This window comes from Lactuca sativa, chromosome 7 (genome assembly GCF_002870075.4).
Source record: "Lactuca sativa cultivar Salinas chromosome 7, Lsat_Salinas_v11, whole genome shotgun sequence".
Taxonomy (NCBI): Eukaryota; Viridiplantae; Streptophyta; class Magnoliopsida; order Asterales; family Asteraceae; genus Lactuca; species Lactuca sativa.
In genome coordinates, this window is record NC_056629.2 from 6,655,014 (window position 1) to 6,662,500 (window position 7,487).

The following is a 7,487-nucleotide window of genomic DNA, read 5'->3' on the forward strand; positions in this document are numbered from 1 at the left end:
AATACTTAGAGATAATAAAACTTTTTTTCGAATTTTTTTTATAAAAAAATTGCAGCTTTTTATAAAAGTTCGCTGAAAAAAAAATAAAAAATCAATTTTTTTTATAAAAAAAAGTTTTTTTTTTTCAAATTTTTTTTTCCAGCGATTTTCTTTAAAAAGCTGCGGTTTTTTCTTAAAAAATGTCAAAAAAAGTTTTGTGATCTCTAGGTATTTTTTTATGTATTTTTATGATTTTTAGGGTTTTTTTGTTTTCCAAATAACCTTTCCCTTGAAGCCATAACACTCAATCAATAGACAACTTAGACCTATTAGAACACTAAAGATAAGAATGAGAAACAATGTTATCGAAAATAATACTCTTTTTTGTTTTACCTTTACTAAATACAATCATATTTGGAAACATTCATAAAAACCACCAAGGCAACAAAGAACACCCCTTCCAGAACATCTTTCAAATTCTTCCTCATTTTGATGTTACCAAATCAATCAGACCAATCAATAGTAGACTTGAAGTCATGCTCCTCCAAACCCCACCACTTTAAGATTCTATGAATGACCGCCTTAGCAACAGAACAAGAAAAAAACACATGATTGACTGATTTCATTCCATCATTACAATTCGGGCATATAATCAATTGAATCTCCAAGCCTTTCAAAGATCAATTCTGTCAAGTAGGTAATCTATCCATAAACATTTCCAACAGAAAATATTAACTTTAATAGGAATCAAAGACACTCATCTAGTAGCATTACCACCCGAACCCAAAGTAGCCAAGTGCACCAAATTCAGAAGAAACTGAATAATTACCCAAGGTATCTAAATCCCAAAACCATTAAACCATTTATCAGGATTCGAGTTAAGAGAAATCAAAGAAAGAATGGAGGTTAAACCTGCCAGTTGGACGGACTCTGCCCCACCCAAACAAGGATGATGAAAAGAATCAACAATCAAATTACTTATGTACTTAACCGCAACAGAGACTTCCTTATTACTCTCTAAGCCAAATAACCGTGGGAATCTATCTTTAATAAGCATGTCTCCAACCCACACATCCAACCAAAACAAAATATTAACACCATTACCAATCGATTTCTTGCAATAACTAAGTAAATCAATGCTTTTCTGACGTAAAGCATAGGAGGCACGAATAATATCAATCCAAACTGAATGTTGATTAGGTCTGATATCAGAATTCAAGAGACCATGAACCCCATGAATAGCTTTGATAACACGCACCTAAAAAAAATTAGGAAAAGACCGAAACCTCTAAATCCATTTGAACAGAAAGGCTTTATTCAAAGTAAAAAAAAAAAAAACTACCCACTCCCAAATCACCATGAATTTTAGCTATCAACACCTTCTCCCAAGCCACCCAAGCAATCTTCCTCTCATATTTCCCTATGCGTCGAAAAAAAAGCATTTCTCAAAGCTTCCAGTTTAACAAGAATACCAGAAAGGACCTTGAACATCGACATGTAAAAATTAGGTATAGAACCTATAACTGATTTAAGAAGAATGCGACGACCCCCAACTGAAAGGGTATCGATCTTCCATTTAGATAATCTCGACTCAACCTTTTGCACCATCTCAACTTCTTGAAAAGGAACACCATTCCCAAAATACGAGATTTGTGAATATTAATCTTTAACCCAGAAGCCAAGAAAAAACACTACAGAATATTGACAATCTTAGAAAAATTCTCCACTTTTCAATCTCTAATGAAAACTACATCATCCACGTAAAAAAATATGATTAATTCTGAAATTAGGTTTAATGACAAGAGGCGAAAAAAATCCCTCTGCCATAACATGAGAAAAGCAATATGCAAAGACTCCATCACCGCAATAAAAAGAAAAGGAGAAAGAGGATTTCCTTGTCTTAACCCTTTGTCAAACTGGAACTCTTCCGTAAGACTTCCATTAATTAGAACAGAACCCATAGAATAACATAAATATCCCTTAATGACATTGTGGCTTTTATGCATGCAGGCATTTGCCAGATGATATGCACCCTTACTATTTTTCCCTTATATATATATATATATATATATATATATATATATATATATATATATATATATATATATATATATATATATATATATATATATATATATATATATATATATATAAAAGGGAAATTGGGATTTTCTCAAGAATAAAGGTTTTCTTCCATATTTTGATACTCTTTCTTAGTTAAACTCCTACTTGATAACGCTTTCACTTCGTGATGCGTTTTTACCTGTTATTGCCTCTATTTCGCTTATACTTGTAGACACTTATACCTGCTAGACGCTTATACTTGTTCACACTCTTACTTAGTGATACGTTTTTACTTCACTTATACTTGATATCGCTTCTACTTCACTTATACTTGGTACCGCTTCTACTTCACTTATACTCGATACGCTCTTGTTGTCACTTCTACTTTATGATACACTTACATTTGGCACGCTTATACTTCACGATTCGGTTATTCCACACTGTACACTTATACTTCACGATATGAATCCACTTGTTACACACTCAAGCGTAGTTAGATGTATGTATGTGCTTGTCTAGATGCATATAAGTAATGATTGAAGGACTTAGGAAGGCTTGTCCGCCCTATTTCCTTTTCTTCGTTGAGATGTGGTCTGGTGGGATCGGATGGCCGTCCAAAGGTCGTTTGTTTCATTAGTTATATGTTATGTATATGAGCATAAACATATAGGTTTACTCCAGTCAGTCCAGTTATGAGTCTCTACCTCTAATTCAGCACTTACATATGAAACCCACTACCCACTATTAGGGATGCATCTTCGGGACACGACCTTCTCCGTCGTCTAGTTGGTAACCAGAGTCTCATGTAGGGAGAGCGGACATTGTGTGTATAGATCTATACGGTATTGACACCCCCACACCCTGACTGCTAGCTACAGTCCACGGCCTACCAAGCCAATGGGTGACAAATGTCATATTCTCTAGACGCTTGTAGGGCGTCAGGTACTCTAGTGTCGGTTAGTATGGTTACGAGTATCCCAGGTTACCTTATAATTCACGGCCTTAAGGTAATGGTAATTCACCAGCAAATTTACACTGTATGCTGGAAACCCACTCTCGGAGTCACACTGTTTTAGACCTTGCTAGACGTATCATTCATTTGATACTGTCTGGGGTCTGTATTCACTGTATTCACTGTATCCACTGTATTCATTGTATTCACTGTTTTAGACCTTACTAGATGTACCTTTCATTTGGTACCGTCTGGGGTCTGTGTCTCTTTCTGTTAGACTGAGCCAAGCGTGTCGTTTATTCGATACTCTCCTGGAGTCTATGATTCCTTTGCCTTAGTCAGCAGTCTTCACTGCTGAGGCATATGTTATTTCCCTGAATTCTCCTGATTTCTTAATAATCAAATTCTGTATTTTGATAACGATAGCGATTAAGGGAAAAACTACTTTTTACCACATAACTCCGTCCAGTCTTGGTAGAAGACTGCTCTTATTAAAGAAAATATAGGATTTTCTGGAAAAGACACTAATGTAATAGATACACTGAAACTACCACTTTTATTAAAGTTATTTGAATAAAATGCCACTAAATGCTTATGAACTCACCAACATTTGTAAAAATGCTGATACTCGCTTTTCAAATAACTTGTATTCTCAGGTCAGCATTAGACAGGTACATCCCCGAAGCTTCTGATGAAGATAGCATATTACCATGCTGTACTTATTACATTTACATGTATTACTTTGTTGTATTGTAAAGTAAACCATGTAAAACTATTACTATTAATGCAATGTTTTGTTGTACTTCGATTACTATAATGCATGTGTTGTGATACTTGACATGACGTCATCCACCCCAGAACGTTTCCGCCGTTCCGGTTTTGGGGTGTGACAAACTGCCACCACCGAACCCTTCAGTACCACCTTTTACCACTTTCTAGCAACCACCATCACCAAACACCCAACCTTATAAGTCCATTAACCTCTGCCAAACAACCAAAATTCATCAATTCTGCCAATAAAAAAAATAGAAGAGTGTGGTGCTATTCGAATCAGAAATAGAGAAAGAAAAGGGAGACAATTACGTCCAATCAATCAGCAAGATTAAGGAGCTGTTAATTTCATCGATCGATTGGAGAAAAGAGAAGCAAGCTGCAATCATTTGGCTTCTGTCGACCGGAGGGAGGAGACGCGAAGAAGAGGAGGTGCGATTTTGGGAGGTGTCGATCGGATTTGAGAAGAGAAAAAGGAAAAAACGATATTAGCTTCAATTTAGGGTTTTGAATCTTGTTGCAGATTGAATGTTATAAATATATCCGTGTTTCTTGCGATTTACTAAGAATACAACTAATATCCAATTATATATCTATTTTACCATAATTAACTAATAATAAGATTACTATAATACCCTTATATTATTTATTAAATGATTGATTTATCTAAAATCTGATTGGTGCATACAATAACACAATAATTACTTTAAATACCTGAACCTAGCTCTCTCTCTCTGTATACATATATATATATATATATATATATATATATATATATATATATATATATATATATATATATATATATATATATATATAAGACCATTGTATGCTTTAGGTGCATGTGTATGTGTATGATTATTGATTAGTTTGTTAAATTTCATTCTCATTTCATTTCAATTTTTTTTTAAAATAGATGTAATTCCTACGTGATTCGTATGTGTAGAATGGACCAAAATTGAAAAAGTGGCATTGGTCAGAGCATACACTAACACTTTTGAAAATAACCAGATGAATCAACATAGATTGTTATATTTATAGCGATTGGTTTTGGATAATTTTGATGCAGTGACTTGGGGTTAGGATCGTTCAACATATCAAATTGCTTCCAAATGGAAATATATGCATAAAAAATTAAAGGAGTTTAATGATATATTCACCAACAAGATGAGTACCCGAGAGGCCGAAGTTTCCAACAAAGACGTTTTAAACTCAACAAAAATGTGTATTGCGAACACCATAACATGAAATATTTTCGTTACGAAGCGGCATTGAATATTTTAAAAAATCACCCTTTATTTTTAGAATTTAAGTATTTCTTTTAATTTTCGTTTGTCGTTTGTTGTTTGTAGTATAACTTTTTAGTTATTTCATTTGTCGTTTTAGGATTTAATGATGTTAATGTAGTGTGGTTTTAAATTTTGTTATTATAGTGTGGTTTTTTAATTAGATGTTATTTTTAACATTATTTAATTTTTTCAATTTTAGATTAGTATAAATTTATTTCAAAGGTTAAAAAAATTATAAAAATGTTATGTTTTATTTTCTCTTGGATTTTCTAATTAAGTTAAATTAAAAATAGTGATGTGCAAATGGGTTAAATGAGTTGGGATATATATTATTTTTATATCTTGTGGGTTTGAAAAAGATGAAAGAAATATGAAAAAGAAAAAAATAATGTGAATGTGGATTGAATAGATCGGAAGGAAACAATTTCTTTCCATCCTAAGTGATATATATTTTTTTTAAATCTCTTTATGAGAATTTATGTATGGTCATTTCTTTTAGTTTGTAGTTTGTTATTTGTAGTATGTTTTTTAAAATTTAATTTATGTTATTGTAGTGTAGTTTTTTTAATTAAATGTTATTTTTAGTTTTTTATTTTTTATTTTTTTATATATAATTTTGTTTTGGTTTTAAATTAGTAAATGTTTATTTTAAAGAAATAAAAAATAAAAAAAATGTATATATTTTTTGACTTTTCTAATATAATTAAAATAACAATGGTGATGAGACAAGTGAGTTGAGTGTATTGCGAAAGATGAGTTTTCATATGTTCTAGGTTGAAAAAGATGAAAGAGAAGAAAGAAAAAAAATGGTGTGTCAAGTGAGTTGAGTGAGTTAGTACTAGGTTAAAACAACACTTCGATAAACGATAAACGATCTCAATCAAGATAATAATGATAAATCAAAACACAAAACACAATTAATTTACGTGGTTCACACGATCAGGATGATCGACTATATATATATATATATATATATATATATATATATATATATATATATATATATATATATATATATATATATATATTGTAACACCCATAAAATTCATGCCAATTTAAAACTTTTTAAACAATTCAAAACCCATTAGTCATTACAAAATGTTTTCAAAATAGTTTAATATCACAGTATCCCAGAAACATAGTCATAAAAAGGTGAGGAGCTGTACGATCACTTCTTTGCCTTCCACGGTTCCCTGATGTACCTGAAACAATAAACTTAAACTGTAAGTCTGAAAGCTTAGTGAGTTACCCCCAAAATACCGATACACATACAGTTCAGTAACACATGAACAAATAACATATCATAACAAACCGAACAGAACATCACGTAACGGGTCTACAAATTTACAGACTTGAATACCCCTAGGCCCACAGTGTGAGTCTGGAATGCCTATCGGGCCCTCGGCTCACATTTGGATTGCCATCGAGCCCTCAGTACGAGTCTGGAATGCCTACCGGGACCTCAACTCGTATCTGGAATGCTCTCGAGTCCTCAGTATGAGTCTGAAATGCCTATCGGGCCCTCGACTCATATCTGGAATACTATGGAGTTTGTTGGCTACCGCACGGAGCAGTACAACCTCAACCCATCCCACATAACATATCAACATATAACATAACTACTGAGCATGAATATAATCATATAACAACACAGGTAGTCCCACCGATCTACCTAACTGGCATAACCACTAGCATGCATCACTAACTCATACTCAACTTCTAACACTGCTAGGATAACATATCCAATGGGCCGGCCTTAGTGCCTTAGGCCCCTTAGTATAGTGAGGTAACTCACCTGGCATTGCTAAAGTCCCGCAGATAAAACTCCAACTGCTTGTTGACAGATTCCCAAACTGTCAACATCAAACAATACCTAATTAATAATTGGGTTCCAAGCCCAAGTTCCAACTCACACTACAAAAACCCAAAAGTAATTTAATGGGCCAAAGCCCAATATATGGCCAATTTTCCAAATTGGGCCCAGACCTCTACATGGTCTTTCCTTAAGGCCCATTCAATTATTCCAGTCCAATTCCCATGGCCCATTATCATATAGTCATAAGGCTCAATTATGGCCCAATTTTCCAAATTGGGCCCAAGTCCTTACATGGGCCTTATCCTAAAGCCCATCTACTTATTTTGGTCCATTAACTTGTTCTTGGATGGCCCACCAATAGTCCAATCGCAAAGACCAATAGGAAGGCCCAATTTAAGGCCCGAGTAAGATTAGGGCTTTCACATGAAATGATGATTAGGGTTAAGTGTTTCTTACTTAACCCATTAAGGACTTAATCCATTAAGTCCATTATTGCCTTAAGATAGTTTGTCAATGATTATTAATTATTATTTTAGGTTTAATAATTAATTTCTCGTGTGTGTCCCAAACGATTCCTGCAATTAGGGTTTTATGCCCTTACGGTTTTCCAAACCCA